Source organism: Rousettus aegyptiacus, unplaced genomic scaffold (assembly GCF_014176215.1).
Source record: "Rousettus aegyptiacus isolate mRouAeg1 unplaced genomic scaffold, mRouAeg1.p scaffold_m13_p_12, whole genome shotgun sequence".
In the NCBI taxonomy this organism is placed as follows: domain Eukaryota; kingdom Metazoa; phylum Chordata; class Mammalia; order Chiroptera; family Pteropodidae; genus Rousettus; species Rousettus aegyptiacus.
The window spans coordinates 91,842,392-91,867,861 of NW_023416287.1; the positions used below are offsets into that span (position 1 = coordinate 91,842,392).

The 25,470-nt window shown below is 44.3% G+C and overlaps 1 protein-coding gene and 1 non-coding gene across 2 annotated transcripts in view; one reads left to right on the forward strand and one right to left on the reverse strand.

Moving 5' to 3' along the window:
• The window catches only part of ZNF407 (zinc finger protein 407), a 333,803-nt gene that overhangs the window by 62,670 nt on the left and 245,663 nt on the right, over positions 1–25,470 (forward strand). The gene's annotated exons all lie outside the window — the stretch shown is intronic.
• Positions 9,461–9,579, reverse strand: LOC118610330. The gene has a single exon (XR_004953862.1). It is a non-coding gene; the product is annotated as a 5S ribosomal RNA (ribosomal RNA).

The window sequence follows — 25,470 nt, forward strand, 5'->3', positions numbered from 1 at the left end:
CAACTAGCTGAGATTTCGGGGGACTCTCAGACTTTTGTTTGTAACTCTTCTGTAGGTGCCATCTCCACAGGCACCGCTTCTTACTAGGTCCTTGAGCAGGCAGGCCCTCTGCCCGGCACACCCCGGGCACCAGCGCGCTGCGGCGGGGGCGCACCAGCTTCCGGCGCCCAGCAGCAGCCCGCCGCTGGGTTCCAGGAGTTCCGTGCGTCAGTCTACACACTTCCGGTAGCTTGAAATCGGGAGTATTTACACCATGGAAATGAGCAAACGTCAGCAGTCAGGTCCCCCTCCCGTCCCCCGAGAGCTGGCGTGCCAGCTCATGGCTGCCTGACATTATTCAAGCACATGGCTCATTATTGCTGAGCTACCAAAATTCAGTACAGCTGTCCGCTTTGTCCTTAAAAGACTTCTTTTTTTCTTGGCCTTTCTGACACCATATTCTGGAATTTTGTTTTTGTTTTCGTTTTATCAACTCACTCCCTGCTCCTTCTCACATGCCCTCTCGCTCCCCACTTCTGCCTGGCTTGTGACAGTGCTTGGTCTGGGAGCTAGTCCCTCGTCTGTGCGTACCAGGGATCAGCAGCCTTCCTTCAAGGGGACAGGTAATAAATGTTTCACACTTCGTAGGTCACGTGGTCTCTGTCGTAACCACTCAGCACTGAAGTTGTCAAAACAGCCACAGGTGACGTGAAAATGAATGAGGGATGTGGCTGTGTCCACAAAACTTTATTTCAGAAACAGGTGGCCAGCTGCCTGTGGCTTGAGTGGCTTAGTTTGCCAACCTCTGATCCATTTTCCCCTTGGGCGATTCTCTGTGCTAATCACCAAGTTTATGTCTCTCTCTAGCCCTGATTTTCTTTTTAGCACCAGATGTGTGCATTTTATTGCTTGTTTGAAATGTTCACTTGGCTGTTCTGAAGGCATCTCAAACTTAATACGGTCCAAATGGAGTCCTGTTTCTCTCACCTTTTCTCCTGCTTCCTCCAATGTCCTCTTCGCTCACTACTCACTGCCCACATTGGCCTTAAACTTGCCCAACCCGTTTCTACCTGGGGACCAGGTGTCTTTGCGCTGGTTCTTTGTCTCTGCTGCTTTGCGCAGGTCTTCTGGTGGCCGGCTCTTTGTCAACACTGGGCTGTGGCTTTAGTTGCCTTGTTTGACCACCCACTTCTCATTTACCGTCTTAATTTTCTTCATGTAACCACTTACCTCAACGTACTTTGTGTATTAATTTCTTTCTTTACTGTCAGTACCCTCCCACTTGACTGTAAGTTCTCTATGAACAGGAACTATGCATATTTTTTTTAGTGCTTGCCTTTTTAAATGATTTCAGTTAGTCACAGCCTAAACGTAAATTTTAAAACTTCAAAGTCTTCAGACACGCGTTAGCTTGTTTATTAGATAGTTAGGTCTGCGGTTGGTGTTGGGAGTAAGAAGGGGAAGAGACGCCGGCCTGGGTATTCAGAGACCACGGCACAGGGTGAGCCAGTAACCCCGACGCCGTGAGGGGAACGTGTGCAGGGCCCTGCGGCAGGGTGGCCCGTCTTGCTTTGGGCGCAAGGCAGAGGGGCCACTGAAGTGGGGGTGACAGCACCTCTTCCCTCTGTAGCCTTCGTTTGTTTGTTTTTGCTCACTTTCCTTCATCATTAAGTGCATTATCAATAAATCTAAGACGGTCATTGGACGTTTACATTCCTGACATTTTGTGTGTCTTGGATGTCGTATTCCAGACCTTGCATCTGTGTCGTAGTCTTTACATTGTTAGATTCATTCTGAAGAAGCTTCGTGGAGATGGCTTTGATAGTCCCTAACGATTCCCATCCTGAGCAGCATCTTCTCATGTTTGCCAAGCAGAAGCTGCCACTTTCCATGGTGAGAAATGCCACTTGGAGGTAACTTCAGAGGCATTAAAGATTCTCGGATGTGACACACAGTTTTACACACAGCAGGTGACTCCTCGGTTGGGTGACTACCCAAAGGACCTATGGACCCGACTGTTCACTTGGAGAAGTGTGGTCAGAAAATCAGGGGACCGATAAGTGTGCGCTGGGTGTCGTCAGCGTGGGGCACAGGGCAGCATTCCCTCTGGCTGCTGCACCCTTGGGGTGCGGGGTGCTCCTTAGCTCCAGGGTGGCCTGTCTGCACTGTTCTTTTCCAAATGGGGTAAACGTTTTAGCGTGGTCGCACGGCTCTGAAGTTTCCTGGTCTGATGTTTCGGGGCCGGGATGGTTTCACAAGCTGCTTTAGGAAGTCTCAGAGCAAAAGTAGCCTACTGGAAATGATCAAAGCCTCTTTTTTTCTTTTCTTTTTTTTTTAAACACTGCAACTGAGAATTTGGTTATTATGATTCCATCTTGGGCTCTAGCCAAGATAGTTTTCTTATTTGATGTAACATAAGAGCTTTATAATATCATGAATTCATATATCAGGACTGCAGTGTTTCTCTATTTCAAGTTCTGATATTTTTCTTACAGTTTAGAAAGATAGATTTAGCCTTGTTTCTAATGGCATTTACTAGAAACATCTCGTGGATTGGCTCAGTAAACTTTGTGTTCACAGGCACATTTTACAGCTGGCTGGGCTGTGCTTTGGTGTGTCGTGCTGATGCATACAGTGTGGGAACGTGTGTGTGTGAGAGTGTGCACACTTATGTCTGTAAGAAGTATATGGTGGGTTCTTTTTCAGGGTTTTGAGTGGGTGGGCTCTAATATTGGTTTCTGCTTGTTGATTGGTTAGCGTGTGTTAGTATGTCCTTGCTAAACTACTGGTTCAGCTCTCTGAAGATGTAATTGTAACCAGGTGTGTAAGGTCGGGGTGGAAAGCAGTTTTATGGGGCTTTTGTTCTAATGGCGTGTAACAAATCACGGGGAATGGGAGTCATCAGCAAAAGGCACTTTGTAAAGCAAAGGTGGAACAGTGTGCAGCATTGCGAATTTTGCAGAGTAAAAGCATTTGTTGCTGTCGGAATCTTAAGTTTTTGATTTAGTTTATTCTTTAATAGTATATATGTGTTTTTGCAATTAGGAATATCTTGTATCGTTTATAGGATTTCATTTCTTTTCCTAGAGAAATAGGATTATTCTGGAACAGCTATAAGATCTGGTATTAAACATTTAGAACTAACATTAGCTATCATTAGCCATGGGGTGGTTTGTGTTTGGCTTCTTTGACTAAAGAGAGTATCAGAAAGGTTTGGATTTTTTTTTTTTTCTAGAAAACACACCTGAATTTTGAGACAACTACGCAGTGCTCTCTTTCTTCTCTCTTGCACTGTTCTTAAAGCCAAGTCTCGCAGCGGGCTGTTCGCTTTGTCTCGCTGTGTGAATGCGTGAGTTGTGTTTGTGGAACATACAAACAGTTCGTTGCTTGAATCCAGCATTTGTGACTTATGGCCAACATGTAGCCCTCATTTTCTGTGAGAATGATCCTTATTGTCTTTGTGTACTAACTCGGTGCAGAAGCACTTGTCTATTTTGAGCTAAACCAGACCTCTTGTAAAAAGAATCAAATTATTTCATCATGTTGAAAATGAAAAGCTATAATTACTTGTAATTAGGCTTCAGAATTTTTGAAAATTGAGGAATTCTTTTCCAGAGGTTTAAGATCACTCCAAATCAGTGCCTTTGCAAAATAGGAAATAATTTTCTGTTCAATTTGAAATTGATTTAATTTATGCCTTTGACAGCTATTCTGCTTTGATATTTTTGTAGTGGAAATCATAGAACTGTAGTGATTAGTGCTGTGTTTTCTGTGATATTGCATACTAGTTTGTTTAAAACGTGGTCTCCCGCTTTTCACAGGTTTCTGTAAGGTCCGGATTATAAAAGATGTTTAATACGTATTTTTGAGCCCCACATGAGGATTTTTGTTAATTTTTTCAGAGGTTTCTAAATTTTCTAAAAGGAAAAAGTGAGGGTTGTCATTTATTCTAGAGTAACAGATTTTTTTCCCCCTAGATAGTGGGAAATCTGTAAAAACTTCCGTAATTTGTTTTTTAAAAAGAGTTTTAAGGTAAAGCAACCTTCCTCTCTAATTTCTAAGGTTAAATTTCAGAAGTTAAATATAACATCATTTTACTAGTATCTTATTGATTCTTAGAATATATGTTTTTAAAAAGATAAATACTTAATATTTTATATTAAAATTCTCAGGATAAATTTTACTTATTTCATATCTCCTGTTCTGTATTTCCTAACAGCATACCCACTTTCAGTTTTTAGAACAATTTCATCAGGGAAAGAATTCTGTTCTCTAAAGAGAGTTTTCTTGAGAATATACATATTGTAAACTGAGTATTTTATTGTAAACTGAATTATTTTTGCACAATGGTTCGAAAAACAAATAATTTGAATGGGCTAAGTTTAATCAGTTCACGGAAACTAAGGAGTAGCTAAGTTTAGGAGAAGCTCCTGTGGACACTAGAGGTTGCCCCTTTGTTTAATGAGTTATGAGGGAGTGAGTTCTAACCTTGGTTGTCTTTTAATTCTAACTTTTGACACTTCCTAAGGAATCCCCCACACTGTCAGCACTCAGCAGGTGGCACCCCTTCTTTTCATCGTTTTGGCCTTCGGAGCAAATATGCCTGACTGTAAATCTGCATTTCCTCGGCCAGTTCATTTCATTGGAATGCTGAAAAGATGGATCAACTTAAACATGTTTATTGTTTTCTGGTTTTTAAATGTAAGGACGCGATGACACCAACTTTTCACTGTAAAAATAACGTTAAATGTGTCATAGCCGTGGGGTTTTTCGCCTGCGCTTTTCTTCAGATTAGGCGTCTGTAACAGAGAAAGTCACGGCTGTAATGTGGGCTGAAAGGTTCTTGCTGGCACGGCGGCCTGCCGTGTGTTCTCAAGGAGCGTGGGGGCCCTGGGTTCTGATACCGCGGCGTTGGTAGGGGGTCCGGGATCGGTGCCGGGCCCGGCAGACCCCGCGGAGCCCCCCGCGGCCTCGCCCGGCTGCGGCCGCCCTGGGCCCTCGAGAGCGCACGCGGGAACGTGGCGGCACCCCGGGCCCTCCGTCCTGGCTGCCCGCGCGTGCCGGCGGCGTCGCGGGGTGCGGGCGCGCGGGGAGTGGGCTCCCGCCGAGGGGACGCGCGGCCCGCTCTCCCGCCTCGCGCGCTGCTGCACGCCGCGGCCCTGCGTTCGCTTCTGTATCCCGGAAACTTTCTTTCTGGGCAATGTAGGCACAGGACTCCCCCCCGGAATGCTGTGTGGCCCCCTCCAGATCACCGGGGAACCGGAACCTGTGCCTTGTCCCAGACGGCGAGGTCGCCAGGTCACGCTCCTGCGTGAGCGCGCGGAGCGGGCCGAGGCCGCCCGGTCGAGGCGAGCTTTGCTCCTCACCTGAACTCCTCGCCGCGCCGGACCGTGCCCCCTGCCACTGCCCAGGGCCAGTCAGGCCTCTGCCTTTTCCGGGGGCCCCTTCCTTTCCCCCCATTCTCTCCCTGATCCAGCCTGTGCGCTATGTTGGTGCAGGCCGTAAAACCCGTATTTGATTGTTTCCCTTTTATTTGAAAATCTGTAATGGCTCTTCATTACTTGTAAAATTAAAAAAATTAGCATGGAATTAAGGCTGACAATCTGGCACCAACCCTCGAGAAGAATGTGGACTGTCGTTCCTGAAGCCGTTGCAGTCATTATGTTTCAGGCGTTCGGTTGGAAAGCATGAGTTCTGTGACAAAGTGTTTGGAAGGCGACGGGTTAAACAAAGTTAAAATTTTTTTATCTTAGATGTTTTAGTGTTCTCATTTGCAAGTCAGTTGTTAAGAAAGTGATAATTTATATATATTACATATCATATATAGTATGTAAATGTGTGAAATACTTCATTTAACCAGTAATTATTGAGCACTTAGGGACCAGGGGACCAGTACTGTTGCAGATGCTGAGGTTATAATAGTGAACAGACAAAAACATTTGCTCTTATGGAATTTACAGTCTAGTGGGACAGATAGACAATAAAATGGATAAAATACTAAAACCCGTACTGTGTGGAACGGTGCTGTGTGCTAAGGGGGAAGAGGATAATGCTGGGGGGTAGGGAGGTGGGGGGTTGTGGGGTGCGGGGTACAGGAAGCGGTGGGGAAGGCGTGGCTGTGGAAGGTGTGAGTGGAAAGGGTGATGTCTGAATAAAGATATTCATCACATTATCCTTTAGTAGTTTTGAGAATCGGGTAGAAATAGTTACATGTGTTTTTATCATGAAAAATTGTGGCATTATATAAGGCATTAAACAGAAAGATAATTCAAGCCACTATTAAACTAATATCTATATGTGTCTTTGTAAATTGGTGCTAATGGTCAGTATAACTCAAAATATTTCAGATTCGGAATTTAACTTGTACTCATTTATTACAAAGTCAATACTTAGCTTAAAAATTAAAAAGATTAGTAATTAAAAGGTTTTCAAAGAAATGTACTAATGTTACGACCCACCTAATATCATATGGTTTCAAAAATGCCATGAAAATGGTTTTTTCCCTTTATATTTATAGTGTACAGATAGCTTATTCTTCTACTACTGTTAATTAATACTTTCATAGTAATTATAGAATACTTTAAATATACATTATTCTTCTGAATTTAAAAGATCAGGCTTTTTAAACAAATTCATTTAGAAGGATAATAGAACTGACCTGCACTTCTATAAATTCTTTAACAATTTTTTTTAAAGATCATCAAAAATAATCTTCTAAAAATACTTTTTTTTGTCTGTGGGCTGCAACATTCCGCAACACTTCTCAGCCTCTTTACTCCTCAAGTTTGGTCATAGCTACGTGCTCGGGGGTCATTGTTTTCCACCAAGGGGCGATTGCCCTGGAAAACATGCAGTATGTTTCTCCTCAGTCATACGCTGCAGACTGGAACGTAATGCCAGCTTGTCAAAAGGACACGCAGCAAAAATGGCAAATATAGGTACGTTGTCAGACACTATATGCAGTGTTCAGAATATGTCACTGGCTCTGTCGTGCAGGTGACCGGCAAATGTAAATGGGAGCCCGTCAGCTCTGGGGCACATTCTTGCAGCCGAGCAGTAACCTTGACAATGACGTGGAAGCCGTGGACATGGTGGAAATGAGGAAAAGTTCGAGGGTGTGGTTAATAGATGGTCAAAGTCATTGTTTTGGACAGATTTCTCTTATAAAATGTTTGCGGTTTAATCAGAATCCGACTCTACCGCCAGTGACCAAATTCATCCGGATGCCAGAATTGCCTGTTTGGCATTCTTGTTAATGTAGATTAATGACAATTAACAGCTTTATTGAGATATATTTTACAGAACATGTTCACCTTGCTAAAGTGTACAATTCATTAGTTTATAGTATATTTAGAGATTGTTAAGTCATCATTGCAATCTAATTTTAGAACATTTTCATCATCCCTCAAAGAAACCAGTAACAGATATGATTTCTATTGACAACATTATTGCTATATGGAAATAAGAACTTACCATAAAAATTAGTTTTTCTCACTGAAGTGTTTATTGTGTATTGATAACAAAAATTTAGATTCAGAACCTAAGCTGAAATCGTATATGTAAGTTCTCAATTTTTAAATATTTAATACATTTAATATTTAATTTTTTGTAATTTAAAATATATTCTTGTTTTCTCATATCTCTTGGAATGCAGAAGAGCAAAATATAAAATTGTGCTGTCGGAGTAGATAAATGTAATCTCTTTGTTTTGTTTTTTGTCTTACTGTCTTCCCCAAGAATTTTCATTTGTTTATTCATCCTTTAAACCAAGCATTTTCATGTGTGTGTGTGTGTGTGTGTGTGTGTGTATGTATATATCTTTAATTTTGTTGAGATTAAGCTTCAAAGTTGACTTCAGAGTTGACGACATATTTCCAAATAGTAAAATCATAATTTCAATAATCCGTGTACTTTTTTTCTTCATCTATTTAAATTCAGGTATAATTTACATTTAGTAAACATTTGCTGTGTTTTGTGTACCGTTCTGTGAAGCTTGATAAACTTACATCCTCCCGGGACCTCGGCCACAGTCAGGACGTAGGCCACTCCCTAACGTTCCCCCACGCCGCTAGTCCTCCCCCCCCACACCGGGCCCCCCACACCGCTGACCCCTCACCGGCCGCTGCAGTTTGTCTTTTCCAGAGTCTCATCTGATGGAGTCATGCCCGCTGAGTCTGCTGTCTTTCACTTAGTGTGATGCAGTGGTTCACAGCGGGCGCGTGTTCGCTCCACAGGGGACATTGGGCAAAGTCCGGTGACATTTTCGGTTGTCACAATTGGGTGGGGAAGGTGGTGAAGTGCTACTGGCATCTAGTGGGTAGATGTCAAGGATGCCGCCAAAGTTCCTGCAGTGCCTTGGACCGCCCCCGCGGTAATGACACACCTGGCACAACGTGTCCGTGGGGGCGAGGCCGAGAAGCCCCGCTACGACGCGTTTGAAACCCGTCCGTGTTGTTGCGTGCGCAGTAGTTCATCGCTTCTTATGTTTGAGGTTTGGCTGTACCACAGTTGGCTTGGATGTTCCCAAGTTGAAGGCTATTTGGATTGTTTCCAGTTTGGGGAGATTATGAGCAAAGCCCGTAGAAACCTCATCCCTGTAAATACCTAGAAATGGGATTGTGAGGTCCCGTGGTGTGTGTTTAATTTTATAAGGAACCGCTAAACTTTTCCAAAGTGTATTTACCATGTTACATTACCACTAGAATGTATGAAAATTCCAGTTGCTTCTATCTTATCTACACTTTGTCTTGTCAGATTTTTTTATTTCAGCCAGTCCTCCAGGTCTGAGGTAGTATCTCACTGTGGTTTGATTTTGCATTTCCCTTAAGACCGATTATGTGGAGCTTTTTTTAAGTGCTTATTTGCTATTAGTACTCTTCTTTGGTGAAGTGTTAGATCTTTGGTACAATTTTTAAAATTGGATTGTTAACTTTCTTATTATTGAATTTTAAGACACTCTGGACGTAGGTCATTTTCAAATATGTATTTTGTACATATTTCTCCCAGTTGGGGCCTGTGTTTGGCTTTTCTTTCCAATTTCATTTAAAGAACAAAAATTCTCAATCTTGCTAAAGTCTAATATATAATTTTTCTTTTTGGGTGTGTGATTTTAATTTTGTATCTAAAAACTCTAGGCCAAACTCCAAGGTCATGCAGATTTTCTCCTATTTTTTTTTTATAGAAAGTTTTTATAGAAGTTTCAGGTTTTACATTAAGATAAATTCATTTTGAGTTAATACTTTTTTTAATGCGTGGGATATGATTTTTTTTTTGGTTTTTGCATATATGCATTTTGAGTTTATAGAACAGTTCAGAGAGAATTGACATCGTAACAATATCGAATCTTCCAATCCATGAATGCTGTGCATCTCGTTTAGTTAGGCTTTTTCTTTCCTTCCTTCCTTCCTTCCTTCCTTCCTTCCTTCTTTCCTTCCTTCCTTCCTTCCTTCCTTCCTTCCTTCCTTCCTTCCTTCCTTCCTTATGCCTACAGCACCTGGTCTTCCTAGGTGGTCTCCCATCCAAGTACTAACCAGGCCCGACCCTGCTTAGCTTTCGCGATCAGATGAGATCGGGCTTGTTCAGGGTGGCATGGCTGTAGACAGGCCTTTTATTTCTTTCATCAGCATTTTGTGGTTTACACATCTCACACATATTTTGTTAGGTTTATTTAGAAGCATTTAATTTTTCTTCGTTCTATTTTAAATGGTGCTTAAAAAATTAATTTCCTCTATTTCTGTAGAAATACATGTCATGCGACCTGTGTATGCGCATGGATTTGTAAGCTATACTATACATTTGTAAACTAACGGAACAACTCATGGTATATCATTATTACTGTTGGCTTGCAAAGAGTCACTGAATCATCTCATCCCCTTGCATTGCGGATGCAGTCACTGAAAGTAAGACCAGGTAAGTGACCGCTTAAGGTTTCTGACTAGTTAATGGCACATGAAGCCACAGTCCAAGTCTCCTAAGCCCACTCCTCGTGCTTTATAAACTCAGCGTTGTGTGTTTGTGTGTCGGGGGTTGTGGTGTGAGGTACAGATCTCCAGGCAGCGTTGCCATTTAATCCAATCACGTGCGTTGTCGTTTCCGGTGTGATTTGAGAGCATTGAAAGCTTCCGCCTCAGGATTTCCTTTCTACTTTTTTTTGCCTCAGGAGCTGAAGTCGCCCATGTCAAAAAGGAAAATATCTCACAAAGGAAGCATAAGTCATTATGTTGTTCTGACCTTAATATTCTTTACTTTTTCAGAGATGTGGTATTTGTAGGTTGTGATGGCAGATAACAGCTGGGGGCTTGAGAGATAGGGCAGGACAGGTCCAGGCGTAAGTGGACCCAGGTGGGGTGCTGCCATGGTGGGAACCTCGTCCAGATGTCATCGTGAGCGCGCTGGGCACCAAGCTGTGAGACCAGTAGAGTGAAATGTAGAAATAGGCACCAAAAGGACACAGCGCCGAAAACCTCGCCTGGCTCCGTGATGTTTTTGCTAGTGCACCTCAGAAAAACAAGCTCTCCGCTTGTCAGACACTTGTGGTGTATCTTCGTCAGTAGAACTATGGATTAATTATCCTGAAATAAAAAACGGTTCCCGTGTGTAATGGTAGAAATAGTTTCCTTGTTACGTTATTTTGTCTGCCTTTTTTTATGAGACATGTTAGATACCATAGACCCTTAATAAAGGACCCCTGGATGACTAATCCATTTTACAAAGAAACATGTATAAAATAAACAAGGTTAGAGAAATGTAATTAACTCCATATCTTCAGGTCATAAAGGAAAATGATGCTAAAATAATCAATACTACCCATCTTATTAGAAATAAATGAGAAAATAATTTAGGAGAATGTTATCCAGTGTGAAAAGTTTTATTTAGTGTTCATAATTTTTGCCATGAAATTTAAAACATGGCCTTTTAGCCATTAGGATATTTGATTTTGAAAATAAGAAAGAATGTTAGGGAAAGAATCTATCTAGGGAAAGATTTGAAGTGTTCGTAATATTTTCCTTAGCAATTGTAGAAATGAGACACACTATAAAGTCACAGTAAAATTTGTAGAACAAAATGTGTTCCCAAATTTGGATACTTTTCCATTTATTTTGTTAGTATAAGAGCAGTGTAGTTTCTACGTCTGAACATGCAGACATAGCAATATGTCTCGTTTTCATTTTTGTTTAGTTTAAAATACTTTTCAATTTTTCCTTATGATTTCCTCTTTCTCTCCTAGATTAGTTAGAAGCATGTTGGTTTCCCAGATATTTGTGGATACCTTTGTGGATATCTTAATTTCATTATGAGAACATACTCTGTACGATTGAATCCTATTAAATTTATGGAGATTTCTTTTATGGCCCGTATGATTTATTTTGGTAAATGTTCAACATATACTTGAAACGAATGTGATTTTTCTGTTGCTGGGTGGAGTAAATTCTATAAATAAAAATTGTGTCCAGTTGGTTGATAGTGTCATCTTCTCTCACTGGGAGAGAATTCTTAGTCTCCCACTATTGTGGATTTATGTGTTATTCCTTTGAATTCTATCCAATTTTACATCATATTTTTAAAAGCTCTGTTATTAGGTGCATCTATTTTTAGGATCGTTATGTTTTCTTGTTGAATTGATCTTTTCATAAAAAAGTTTTTGAAAATGCCTTTCTCGTGTTTGTTAATACTCCTCGTCTTGAAATATGTATATATTTTTTGTTAATATAACCACTCCACTGTCTTATGCTTAGTGTTAGCATGTATATGTTTTTCCATTTTTTGCTTGGCATTTTTTTTACATACTTGGCATTTTTGGTCTGACGATGCCTTTCTTAACTAAGACATGCTGTCTTCCTCTTTGTCTCGTATATTCGTTGCTCCTTTTTCCTGCTCTTCCCTTTTTTTGGATTGAGTATTTTTTAGGATTCCATTTGCTCAGCACTCTCGGTGTATTGGCTGAACCTCTTTGCTCTATTATTTCACCGATTGCTCCACAGTTTACACCATGTATCTTTAAATTCCAATAATATTAAATTACTTCATGTGAAGTGTAATAACCTTACAATAGTATGTTTTTATTCACTGCTTAGTTTCTTTTTTGCTATTGTCATACATTTTATTTTTATATGCATAAAAAAATGCCACAATCTTTGCAGGTAATTTTCATTTAGATAAATTAAACATTGAAATAAAATCTTATATATGCCCACATTTACTACTTCTGGTATTCTTGATTCATTTGTTTAGATCCACATTTCTAACTGGTTTAATTTCCTTTCTTCCTGAAGAACTTCCTTTAATTTCTTGTGTGTGTGTGTGCGTGCGCGCGCGTGCACGCCTTCTGGTGATTAATTTTCTCTCCTTTTTCTTTGTCTGAAAATCATTATTTTGTCTTTGTTTTTGAAGGGAAGTTTTGTTAGATACAGAATGCTAGGTCGAGAGTTTTAATTTCTTTAAATCCTATCAGTTTCTATTCTCTATTTTTTTCTGATGAGAAATTTTTTTGTTCCTCTCGATAGATTATTATTTTGTCAATTTTAAGATTTTTCTTTTTTTTTTTCAGAAATTATATTTTGTCGTATCTTGATGTACTTTATTTTGTACTAACCTTGCTTGGGGTTTGTTGAATTTCTTTGATCTGTGAATGTATTATTTTTTCAAAATTGGGAAATTTCAGGTCATTATTTCTTCAAATATTTTTTCCTGTTTTCCCCCTTGCTCATTCTACCCACCTGCAATCCTTTGTGCTTGGCATTTTAGTTATACATATGTTAGTCTGATATTGTCGCCCAGATTACTGAGTCTATGCTTTTTCTTTCCATTTTAATTTTCCAGTCTCATTTTAAAATGTGTTGTTTTTTTTTTTTAGGTTCAATTGCATATTTATAGTAGCTGTTTTAAGAATATGCTTGCTACTTCCATCACCGTATGATCCTAGGGTTTGTCTCTGTGACTTATTTATGCTCATTGTGGGTCATTTTTTGTTGTTTCTTTGCACGTCTAGTAAGTTGTGACTAGATGTCGAGTATTGTGACTGGTATTGTTTTGTGATTGATTTCTGACAATCATACAAGTCACTAGATAATCATTTTGACCCTTTGGAGGTTTGTTTTTTAAGTCACTTAGGGTGATTCTGGAGGTGACCTAACTCTTTGCTTCTCCGAACATCAGGACCTTTCTGTCTCCTTTAGTGAGTGATACCCTGTCCTCCGAGTCCATACCCTGCAGCCTTAAAGTTGATTCTTGGCATGACTCCAAAGTTTTCATGGGCCTTATCTCCACTCTTTCTCTTTTCTGGGGTCACAGTTCTATTCTTCCTTTGTCTAGTTTTTGAAAATAGTTGTTTACTATAATTTGTCCAGTTATTTAGTTGTTTACAATGGCCCCTGGTTACTACATTATGGCTGGAAGCTTAACTATTTACTTGTAATTTTTGAACTTATTTCAGCCTGAATATTTATTTGATAATCAAAAGCAAGTATTTTAGGATACTTTAGAGTCATACAGTTCTTGATAATGTTTCATGTGTTCTTCTAAAAAATGTATAACATTGATAGACCATTATTTTTATTTTATAGAAGATGAAACCGAGATAGTTAAGGAAACTGTAGGAGTTTGGGTTCTGGTCTACAGAGCACACCTACTTTCTTTTTCAGATTGTTATTTTACTCTTTTTAAAAGAAGTTGCAGAAATCTGAGGCAGAGGTAACTTGCCGTCTCGAGCCATTGTTGATTCCCTTTGCCATACTCGTCAGATTGCTTATAAGTATTGCTTCGGGATAGTAGACATGCAAGAGTTAAAAAAACTTTAGATATTAATATATGTTGCAGAAATTAGCTTATTTGCCTGTCAGCCGTGCCGTTTCTGTTTGGGGGGACTCGCCCATTCCTAAGTGGATGAATGCCCTGCCTCCTTCTTGTGGGGGGCGAGGAGCAAACATGTGACCTGGGGTGAGTTCTCCAGATGCAGAGCAGTGGTGGCGGTGTCCTGGCTCAGGTGTACCCTTTAAAAGACGATTTTTATGCTTTTTGAGTCTTTACTCTTCCAAGTGTCTTTGTTCTAGCTCATTTTCAAGCTGGGTACTCTGCTCTCCTGCTCTGCTCTGCTCTGCTCTCCCCTCGCCTCCCCTCCCCTCCCCTCACTCTCTTTCTGTCTGTCTTTCTTTCTTTACAGCTCTTGATACCTTTTTAAAAATCTGCTCAGTATATCCCAATTCGCTTTCTATTGCTTGAACCTTAGAACTCTATGTGGCAGAAGGAATGTCTGACTCGGAACTGGGACCAATATTTGTTTAGTCATATATATACTTACTAGGTTTCTTTTAGCTTTCACAAAAACATTAATTCTTCCCCTCTCCTCCCTATGATTTTATACTAATAAGCATGTTCATCTTTCCTCAGCTGGCATTAGGTTTCCAAATTTGTGAAATAGGGATGACGATTTTTGGTATCTACTTTGCTGGCCCGTTTTACAGACATGTAAGATAAAATCTCTGCGTGTATGTGCATGTGCTTGCGTGCGCACGTAGAAAGTATGCGAACGTAGCGTAGTAGTATTTTAAAGCGGATAGCAGGATTGTCCTTCACTTAGAATTCCCTGCACTTCTAAGTTTTCAGTGGGGTTATTTGGTGTTAACAGCGACCGCTCTGCTAGATTGCTATTTCTTTGTTTTCCCGGGGACGTCGAGTGCTCTGGAGAGTGAATGAAAGGACGGGTGGTCCACGCGCCATGAGCACAGAAATCCTTCCCGTGCTCTGTTGCCGGGCCTGTCTGCCCTTGAAACAGGGACCTGGGTGGGACGGGCTGCTCAGGGGGGCGCCTGTTTGTCCCGTTTAGACAGCTTTGCTCACCTTTTACTTTGGCGAGGCTTTTAATTAATTGCCTCCTTTTATACATAATTTTTTTTGTTGTTCTACATAACATGATCAGATAAATTCAAATCATGAACGGATGCATCATGGGAAACGTGAATGATCCTGTCCTCCAGAGGACACCACGCCAGTGTCACCCGTGGTCCTCCTTGACAGCGGTGTCGTGCACGTTATAGCCGAAGCAGAAAATGCCCCTTAGGAGAATGGAACGACGTGGGCGTGACTTTGTCCCGCTTGGTCCCTCCATTATAGCTCTGCTCATGGCTGTGAAACCGCTCATCTTCAAGGCCTCCGTGGAGCTTTGCTCAGCAGGAGCGGGCGGACCCGCGTGGAGGAGGCCGCGTGGCTGCGTGTGGCTGCGTGTGGCTGCGTGTGTCTGTGTGCCACTAACCCGTCCGCACGTGCAGGGCTGGGGAGAGGGTCTGGGGTGCTGTGACAGTAGCGATACGGAGCCACGTATGTCCCGTGTGCTCTTGTCTCCTGGTAAGGACAGCAGCCAGCTCGTACCTGGTCTCCAGGTGACGCGGAGGCGGGGCATGGCGTCACACGCATTCTTCACAGACTCGTTTTGTTAGTTTTCCTTTATCACCATTCTTTCCTAATTTCAGCATGTCGAGGCTATATAACACATAAAAAAACAAATAAAGGCTCAGTTTAAAATTATATTGAATAAAATAACCTACAAACGTTTATTAAAACCGGCTTTAACGTCTTTTGAGAAGGTCTGTGGGTGATGCGGCGCCGCGCTGCGCTGCGGGCTGCTGCGGCGTGGGGGGCGGGCTGCGGCGGGGGTGGGGGGAGCCTGTGACGTGTGTGGGGGGGAGCCTGCGGTGGGGGGGGCCCTGCGGCGGGGGTTCCCTGCGGCGGGGGGGGGAGCCTGTGACGTGTGTGAGGGGGAGCCAGCGGGGGGGAGGGGAGACCCTGCGGCGGGGGGGGGAGCCTGCGGGGGGGGTGGGGGGAGCCTGTGACGTGTGTGGGGGGGAGCCTGCGGGGGGGGGCCCTGCGGCGGCGGGGGGTGGGGAGCCTACGGCGGGCACTGGCCCGGTGTAACTGTAAAACGTGATGGGTCTCCAGCCACTCTCGGAAGTCGATGTGGAAGTTCGCGTTTTCCTCATCAGCCTCTTGGATCCTCCTCCGGTCTCATTAGCTTTTTTATTTTCTATTAGGTGGGCAATGTTGTGTATTCTCTGCTCCTGTGAGGGGCATAGTATCCTTTGCCTTGTACGCTGATATGGGACCCCATGGTTTTCATAGGAAAATAAAATACAAATTAGCTTTTAATATGGAGTATGATATCCCAGAAAAGTTCATTATTTTCAGCTAAAATCCAAAAGAATTCTATGTGGAGGAAGTGATTCGGTTGTACTTTTTATTCAGGTCTTTAGTTTTGAAAGCATTGTCTTCGAGCTTAAATTATTTAAATATTAATGCTAAATTAAAGTGGCTGTTAGTTTTTTAGACTATAAACTGTTAGGATTGTTTTCATATTTGAGGCCGTAGAGAAGTCATATAATCCATGGCACTGCCATATATTTGTGCCCTGGAATTGTTTTATATATATCATATTTCATGGGTAACATTTAAGCAGAAAGCCATCTTGAGGGGGGAAAAAAAACTACTTAATTAAAAATTAAACGATGAATTAAAACTTAAATTATGCAAAACTAATAAGCTACATTACCAAGACCAACAATTAATACACTACAATATATTCAGGAAAGATGCTAACATTTTAACATTTGTTTTATGTTAGAATTGCAATTTGCAGTATATGCTGTTTTGGAACATTTATTTTGAAGAGCTCAGCATGTCTGAATTAAGGCATAAATCAATGGTCTAAGATTTTTAATCATTATAGAATTTATCATGGATCAAAATCCTTGCTAATACAAACAGCTGCAGAGGAAAAGAATCCAATTGTTTTCTAGTCAGTGCCAACCTCATATCAGCATATTTGATTACATTTATTCCTTCCAGTGTGCAGGTCAACAGTGCAGAAATGCATTTAATTGACAGAGTCCTAAAGCGGTCTATTATTTTGTTTGATAGATTATTTTTGCTTTGTTCATGCATAATAGATGCAGGACCACAGTGATGACTGTTGCTACGGTTTTGAACTTCAGAAACTTGACACAAATGGATATTAAGGAAAACTAAGGAATTTTAAACTTAAGAAAATATGAGCCATGTAAGAAATTCGCGTTGTAGTTCCAACACAAGCAGACTGCTCCATGTTAACCGAGCCGAAGGCTCCGGCACCGGGACTGCGAACCGGCGCAGCCGGGCGGGTCGTTGGCCTCTCGCCTCGTTCGCGTGGAGCTGCGTGCGTGACGCCCGGGGGTTTCCCGCCCGGCGGGCTGCGGTGCTTGAGCGGAGTCCCCCGGACGGCGCGTCCCTGGTCGTCGTGCTATAAGCGTTACCGTGCGTCCCCTGTCAGGCGCTTGCGAGGCACTTGGCGACAGAGCACGGCGCGACTGTTTGAACTTTTGCTTCCAGATGTCCACTGTTCGTGCAGAAAGACACAGACCAGTCACATAAAATAGTTCAAGTCCATTCCAGGGTGTCACGCGGCCACCGAGGCGAGGCCTGATCGGCGGTGGGGACTGTACGTCGGGAACGGGTGGCTGACCTGTCTCTCAGTGCGTTGTTTGTTCTCTCCTCTCGAGTCCCGGCACAGACAGGCCAGCAGGTGACAGACGCAGCGTTGTGAGACTTGCCGCTTCCACGGCTAACGGTGTGGGGAGCGCTGGGCTCCCCGTCCCCGGTCGGGCGCCCGCTGGACCGCCCCGCGCTCCGCGGAACGGGCCTCCCGTGCGCGCCTCTCGGGCCTGCCTGTTCCTTCCTCCGCCTTTCCTCGCCCAGGGTTTGGCTGAATCACCGATTCGTCAGGCTTTGGTGTTCTGGCACTGGCCACCGTCAGAATACATCTGGGCCCCGCCCCACGTGGGCCGACACCGGTACCGCAGCACACAGGAAGCTCGGGTGCGGCCCCGCCTCCATGGAAGCCAGCGACTGAGCCGGAGGCCGCGGCTCCTGCAGGCTGGTCTTTGTTCTCGCTGTCGTGACAGCTTCTGTCGATGACATAAGTTAACCGTGTTATTTAACAGAACAGCGGGGGGCTCGCGGGGCACCGCGTGACGGGTGGGGGAGCCCACAGCAGGTGGCGATACCTGTGCCCTGTCTCAGGAGTTTGGGGCAGTTCTGAGAATTTTAAAATGTGCCCTGTTGCCCACACATTCATCATTGGCAAAGGAGTGGAGACGAAAATAGTCCTGTCCTAGCCGGCAGGCCGGAAGGATGCTCCCGTTGAAGCTTCATGGGGAATACTTATGTCCAGCGCGCCGGCTTTGGGCTTTCCTATGCTAGATTTGGAAAAATCTGAGCTGGCATTTTTTATTTCTTTATGTGGGGTTATGTGGAATAGTTTTCTATTTTACGTGAGTGTTTTTACAGTTAAAATGTTAAGAGGTGTACTGAATCATTTAAAATAACAGATTTCAGGAGTGTACCACAAATTTTCTGTCACATTAATACACTTATTTAATTGAAAGGCTAGAGATTAGCTTGTGAGAACTGGTTCTCTTGAGAAAAAATTATGTGCATACGTGCCTCTTGACAAAGTTGCTCCTGAAACATATGTTTGTGTTTATTTAAATTATTTATTTCCACAGCCGTTTCCCCAACAATTAGTGCCGCGTTTCCATAGCAGAACAGCAGAACTGTTGCTATCATGCCTGAATGAAACGGATGTCAAATGTGTCAGTTTTTAATTCATGTGTGCTGTACAATCCGTTTTCTAAGGACATTTTGATAGTAAAATATGGTTCATTGGGTGGGAAATAGTTTGTTCTACTTTGCAACGTTTACTAATTTACTGTCACTGTTTTCTAAACCCCCAAATCATGTGCAAAGTAAGTTTTTCGATGAATGCTGTGGTACACCTAAGTTTCAAGTCTTCCACTTTCTTGAGAGAAATGTTCCAGATGAAACTCTCTCATTGGTTTGCCACAGGCGACTTCTGAGCCGCCGCACATGTGGCGTTGTCTTCAGGTCACGGTTGTCTGTGTCGCTGTCTGAGGCGGCAGAAGCCCGCGGAGCCCGTGGTTTCGGTGAGGCCCATCAGAAGCCCCACAGCGTTCCTCAGTTCCTTCCAGCAGGGGCAGGTTGAGATGATTTCATCATTTGAGTTTTGCTAGTCTCTCCCCAGTTCTCTCTCTTTTAAGCCTTGTTTAACGTTCCCCCCCACCACCCCCCTGCCCCTGAGACTGCTTCAAGGTCATTCTTTTCAACTTTGCCTCTGTTCTTCAGAATGGTTAGCTTTTTCTGTGACAGGAGAGGAGACAGTCCCTCACCGTGCTGGTGTGCGGTGACAGACAGTCGTTGTAGGAAAGGGGAGCAGTGCAGCTGAGACCACGTGCAATTGTTTTCCACTTTGGATTTCAACTTGTAGCATCTTAAAGCTGAAGTTACTGTTCGCTCCTGGAACCTGTTATTTTTTCCATTAAGATAAATCTTTCAAAGTTTAAAATATATTATTGGGATTCTAAGGTAGGTGCCGTGCCCAAATTGCATCCCTCCAGAATTTATGTGTTCAAGCACTGACCCCCAGTGTGACCGTGTTTGGGTACCGGGTGGTAAGGAGTTAAGATGCCATTCGGGCATAGTCGGGCCCTGATCTGGTAGGCTTAGCGTGCCTATGAGAGGCACCCGAGAGCTCCTGTCACGCTCTCTCTTTCTCGAACCTGCACAAGCTCTCTGCCCCGTGAGGGCATAGTGAGAAGGTGCCATCGATAAGCTGGCAGGAGGCTTCGCACCAGAGCTCAAGCATGCTTGTATCCCGATCTCGGACTTACCTCCGGAACTGTGACAATAGTGTCTGCTTGAAGCCACCCGGTCTGTGGCGCTGTATTAGAGCAGCCCGAGCCAGTGGAGACAGCAGACAGTCATACAAGTGCCGTTTGGCATGAAAACCAGCCTGCCCCTCCCTCCGTCAGTTTGCCCAGCTCACCAAAACGAAAAGACTGTTACTGCAAGTGATGAGATGACGTCTTGCAAAGATCGGCCACCCTGTGATATTTGATTTTCCCATACGTGCTCTTCTCTTGCTACCTATGAACGTAGCTCCGGATCGAGTTTCACTGTGATTCATGGTATGTCTCGTGTATATCACGCGTACACAAGTGCACACGTCATGAGTGTACGGATTGATGAATCTTTATAATATGAATATACCCACGTAACTAGCACCTGCATCAAAGAACAGAACAGGACCAAAAGCCTCCTCTCGCCCGTCCCAGCCACGGCTGAGGCCGCCCTCCCCACGGCCGCGTGGACGGGAACTAACACAGCTAGCTTTTCAGCAACGGCATTGACCTCGGCTGTTTCTTCATCGCCATAGTGTCTGATTTGAACCAGTCTTCAACATGACTCTGATTTCTCCTCTATTTAAATAATTTTTTTTTCATTCCTTCTGGTTTCTTTTATATTGTTGGTCTTTGACCTGTTACTAATTTAGTCTCCCTTCACCCCCACACACAACTTGTTTACTGCATTGTGGACAGAGAAGACTATTTTAAAGATTTAGGAAATAGATTTCGTAAGCCCTTGTTAATGAATAAAAATGGCTGCATCAGCTTTATTTCGTAAATCTTGAACTTCAAACTTGAAAGTGGAGTTCGTGGCTGCATTTGCTTGTGTGCTAGCGTGGTGTGCACACAGCCCTTGGTGGGGTGCCATCTCTGCCACGCCGCTCCAGCGAACGTACCTGTAAAGGAGACACCTCTGTAATGCCCCGTTTTGAATGCCCCTCTAAGGAGGTCTTAGAGCAGAGGTGGCGTTGCATTTTGGGGGGGCTGCCGATTAAATGCAGTTGGCACACTATTACATTGCTGTTTCAGTTGACATCAGCTTTCTACCAGCTCAAGTATGAAGAAGGATTTTTAGCTCTGAGTTTAGATAGGAAATGAGAAAGTTGCTTATGTCTTATTTTTGCCTGGGTCAGTTTTTCCTATTAAATAACATTTCTGATATTTTCAGTGGAAGTTACCCAAAAATTATAATTTAATAGGCAAATACTTCATCTTTTATACAATAATTCAAGACTATTCAAATTTATAAAGTGAGACAAATATGTATTATTGTTCACTGTTTTAAGCCAATAAACATATATTACAATATTATCAATATTATTCTTAGTATAGATATTTTGTTTATTTTATAAAGTAGTAAATACTCTGCTTGAAGTGGAAAAAGACTAAAGAAAAGTAGCTTTTTTTTTTAAATCTAAAGTGAGATCTATTTATTCTTGATTTACATTGTTTCTAATGTATATAAATTAGTATTATATACTGGTTAGATGGTTAGTCAATCCGAAGCAGAATGACCTATACATACACTTATTTGTATATAAATACATGTTATGTTTGCACTTAAACACACAAATGCTACATGCAGGCACACACAGAGACATGCATAGATCCATGCGTGGATATGTTTCATGGGTTGGCCGTACTGGATTGCTAACAGGCATTGATTTTTTCAGAATATGGTAATGTTTTAGTAATAAAATCATCAACGAGTTGTGTTACTATGACTTGTCCTGCTGGTAAACGATGTACTAACAAATATCCCCAACTGCCTGCAAACACACTCTGATGTCGATTAATTAATCAGTTAATACTCGTCGGCGTGGCGAGATTCGATACAAGGCGGATTTAGGTGCTACATGTCAATTTGCTGGTTTCTTTAGACGTTTGAAATGATTTCGTGTTTATTGGCCCTGTGTAGAGAGCTGCCAAGACGTGCCTTAGGCAGGGTGCCATTCAGCACCCCTGACATTGTGAAAGCGGAATGGAAAGGGCGGGGTTCTCTCTCGCAGTCCTGGGTGTGGCTTCAGCTCACAGGGGTGCCCAGCACGAGGCCGACCTGGTGTCCCAGCCAGAGGGGCCCAGAGACAGTTGGTAGGTAACCTTTTCCTAGTCGGCCACCTCTGCAAAGTTTCCAGGTCCATGAAATGATGGACTTTTAATTCTTTTTTAAAAATATATTATTTCCAGTTGTTCAATATAAAACAGCGTTGGCATCATTTGCCGTGACAACTCTTGGTCAATCACCAGTTTGCATTTTCTTGCTCAAATGAAGCCGTCACGCTGTTTGCATTACCAGCTTTAGTGCAGTGTTCAGAGGCACCAAGAACCCTGCACTGAGAATCTTGCTTTTCTGAGAGGAAGGGTAGGGAAGGGGTGGATACTGGCAGGGCACTACGGACTCATCCAGACATTTGTTGTGCCTTTGACCCTCGCGTGAAACGTGGTAGAAATGTGGTTTTTTGATAGCAGGCTCTTTTCTTTTCCTGACGATTCTGGTTTTCCTTATTCCACGTAGACGCCAGCTGATGAAAAGATTGAGTCTTCCCTCGTTGCATTTTAGTGCCATCTAATAGCATTGCATTTAATGTCAGAAATATGTTCTGGTTACGTTATGTCGTATTGAGTTAGTTTCTCAGTAGTTTTATAGAGGATCGGTAAATAGTGATGTTTGTGGTGTATAGACTTGAGAAAAGTGTTACTTTGTTTTTGTCAACTCTGAAAGTCTAACTTGTCAATAAGATACCCTGAATTCAGCTCAGGAAAGATGGGTTTCTGCTCCAGTCTCTTGGAAGTGAGTGAGATCCCGAGGCTGCCTGTGATGTCGTGGGCAACGAAAACTGGGAAGACTCAGTGGTGGCACATGAGCCACTTACTTGCCACGTCTGATTTAGCTGACTAGGATGCCCTTTGAAACCACAGCAGGAAATCTTCAATTGCCCAGATGCTCTTCATTCTGTGATAGCACCTTGAATTTATTAAATGCCTTAAAAACTGTCTTTAGATGGAGTATATATAATTATCCTGGTGAAAATGTCTCACACATATATTCCACACCTATACCCCTACAAATATATATTGGTAGATTAAAGACCCTATTTTTGAATATAGGTGAATTTTTAAATTATTTTTTTCTATAGTTGGCCCTGTTTTGATTATGGTTTGTTTTATGAGAGTAACCATATCTTAACAGTGTAGCAAAACTCAGAATTCATTTACGTTTTGAAATTGTATTTTTTTGTCCTTTATTAGTGATTAAATAAGACAGGGGTATGTTTAAAAATTAATAGCCATGTCTTGTAAATAGAAAGCAAACAAATACTGGACATTTTTGACAATATGAAAATTAAAAGAAATAGGTTAAATAAGGTCTCGATGTGAGACGTGAACTTTCTGTCACAGGTGAGAACAAACTATGCATATAAAACAGAAAACTGTACTTACTATTTATGGATCAAAGAGTAGTTTACTTTGTGTTGCCAGGCCTCTGCGAGCCGGAGTCCTTGTCAGCTACCGGGCAGCGGCTAGGGCTGTTGGAGAACCGAGCGCCGGGATATTCTGCCCCCTCCCCCGTCCCCCGGGGCCTCAGGCGCGTGTCACTCCGTGCAGCGTGGCCGACCGCGGTCCTGGGTGCTGGGCCATGGCGTTCGTGGCAGGGTGTTTTCAGATGAGCTGGGTAAAAATGAAGATTCTACTGCAGGAACCCTGTGATACCAGGTTGTCGCAGGATTTTTGTTTTGACGGGGCTGGTTTGTGGACTCAGACAGGTGTGCGCCCCCGCTGGCTCTTGCCTCCCGGTTCAGTGTTCCCCCTGCTGCTCTGGGCTCCTCGCTGTCTCCCTCAAAACTCGCTTTGCTTGGAGAAATCACAGGAGTTGCCCGTGTTGTTTTCGTGAGGAGATGATGTGTTCCTCATGTGAATATCCGTGGTATACTCTCAGAATTAACTGTGACTGGCCATGATGGCCTCCAGCCCTGCCGGGTGGGGCGGCCCGTGTCCCCTGGGTCTGGGGCAGCCAGCAGTAAGTCGTTTATGCACCAGTCTGCATGCTCGTTTGTTCATTCGTTCGTCCTTCCCCCAGCGCACATTGACGTAGTACCTAATACGTCCCAGGCGTGGGGTTCAGCTGTGTGACCACAGCTGGCCACGTCCCTGTGCTGAGGGAGTCCGCCTTCAAGTTCCGGAGATTTAGGAAAATCAACTACAAAACCGATGTGAGGGACAGTGTTAGGCGGGGTAACCCCTTTGGAGAAGTGCAAGTTGGAGAGAAGGGGTTGAGCGTGGTTGGGGTGGGGCGGTGGTGATTTTATTTTGGGTAGGGCGATCCCTGACCCTTGTCCCCACAAGGGCCGTGGGGACCCAGAGGAGAGGCCCCCCCGGCCCGAGCCGCCCTCGCCTGCAGCAGGCGGCCCCGCCGGGGGCCGCAGTGCCGTGCAGCCGCGTCTCCCGGCCGTGCAGCGGCCAGGTGCCTGTCACCAGCCCACCCCACCCCTGCCGCCCGGTGGGGATCGCTAGCAGTTGTCGTCCAAAGCGCAGTTAAAGCTTCAGTCACCTTAAAATACCTCGGTTTTCTAAGAAGTCGATGGCCGCCGCTTTCTCGTGGGGGACTTCTTGTCCCTTCGGAGTCGTCTGGTGCCGCTCCGTATGGGTCCGAGGCGTTCGTGCAGTTTCCGGGCTCGGCGCTGTCGCCTGTTCCTCGGACCTCTTCCTGCCGCGGGAGCTGCCGTCTGGGGGTGGCTGGCACCCCCGCCCCTCAGCGTCGCCCGCACCTGGCCCCGCTGCCATCCGGAAGGCATTCCGCCGGTATCTGTTGGACGTTCTTCATTATTTTAGCGACGTGCAAATAGTGATAGCACGTTAGCCGAATGTCGCCAGACAGTGAGTCGATATCGGTCGGGAAAACGTTTCTAGTGAGACGCGCTGACGCGTAGACGCCGCGCCTGTTCCCCCGCCGTCTCCGTTCCCGCCCCGAGCGGGAGTCCTGCTCGCGGCGCCTCCAGGCGCCGGGGACGGCGACAGCCGGAAGCTGAAAAGCCCCACGCGGAGTGCTCTCCGCTTACGCTCCTCGGTGCCATTTTTGCAAGCACGCTCAGAGAGGGAGTTCTGGCTTCGCTGGTCTGGCACGACAGTCGATGACCGCTGTGTGCTAACACGTGGCTGGGCGAGAGAAGCACGGCGCGCAGGCCGCCCTCGTGTCGTTGGGCTGGCCGCGGGGCTGCGTGCGCGCCACACGTCCCGTCGGCACGGGGGGGGGGGGGGCTTTGCTTCGTGCTCCGTCCCCGCCGTCCCGTGCGCCGTCGCGCACCGCGGTCGGTGCATTCTCGGCGGTGCAGCCGGCTCCTGGCTCGATCCTGACCGTGGGTCGTGGTGACCCTGCGCTTCGAAGGGGGCAGAGCCGTGGCCGGCCCGCTCCCCGCCTGCTGACCTTTTCCCGTTGGGCCCCCTGATCAGTTTTGAAGGCAGAGCTGGTCGCAGCCCTTTCTGGGGGAGCCCGCCTGGTCTGATGGCAGGTTCGGATCATGCCCAGAAGTGTCTTCTCATGCTCGCTTCGTATGTTCTGCCAGCTTGCTGTATGGCTGCCACAACAGTCACCCTGCGCGTGGCTTGATTGGTGAGGATTTACATGTGTGCTAATTAGAGTGGAATAAATGATTGGCTGCTTGCTGCATTGCCGTAAAGGGTGCCCAGATGTACACACTACGTGAACATAATGTGCCCAGGCATGGCACATCAAAGTTTGTCAGCTGCATTGCCTCAGCAGGCTGAGGGC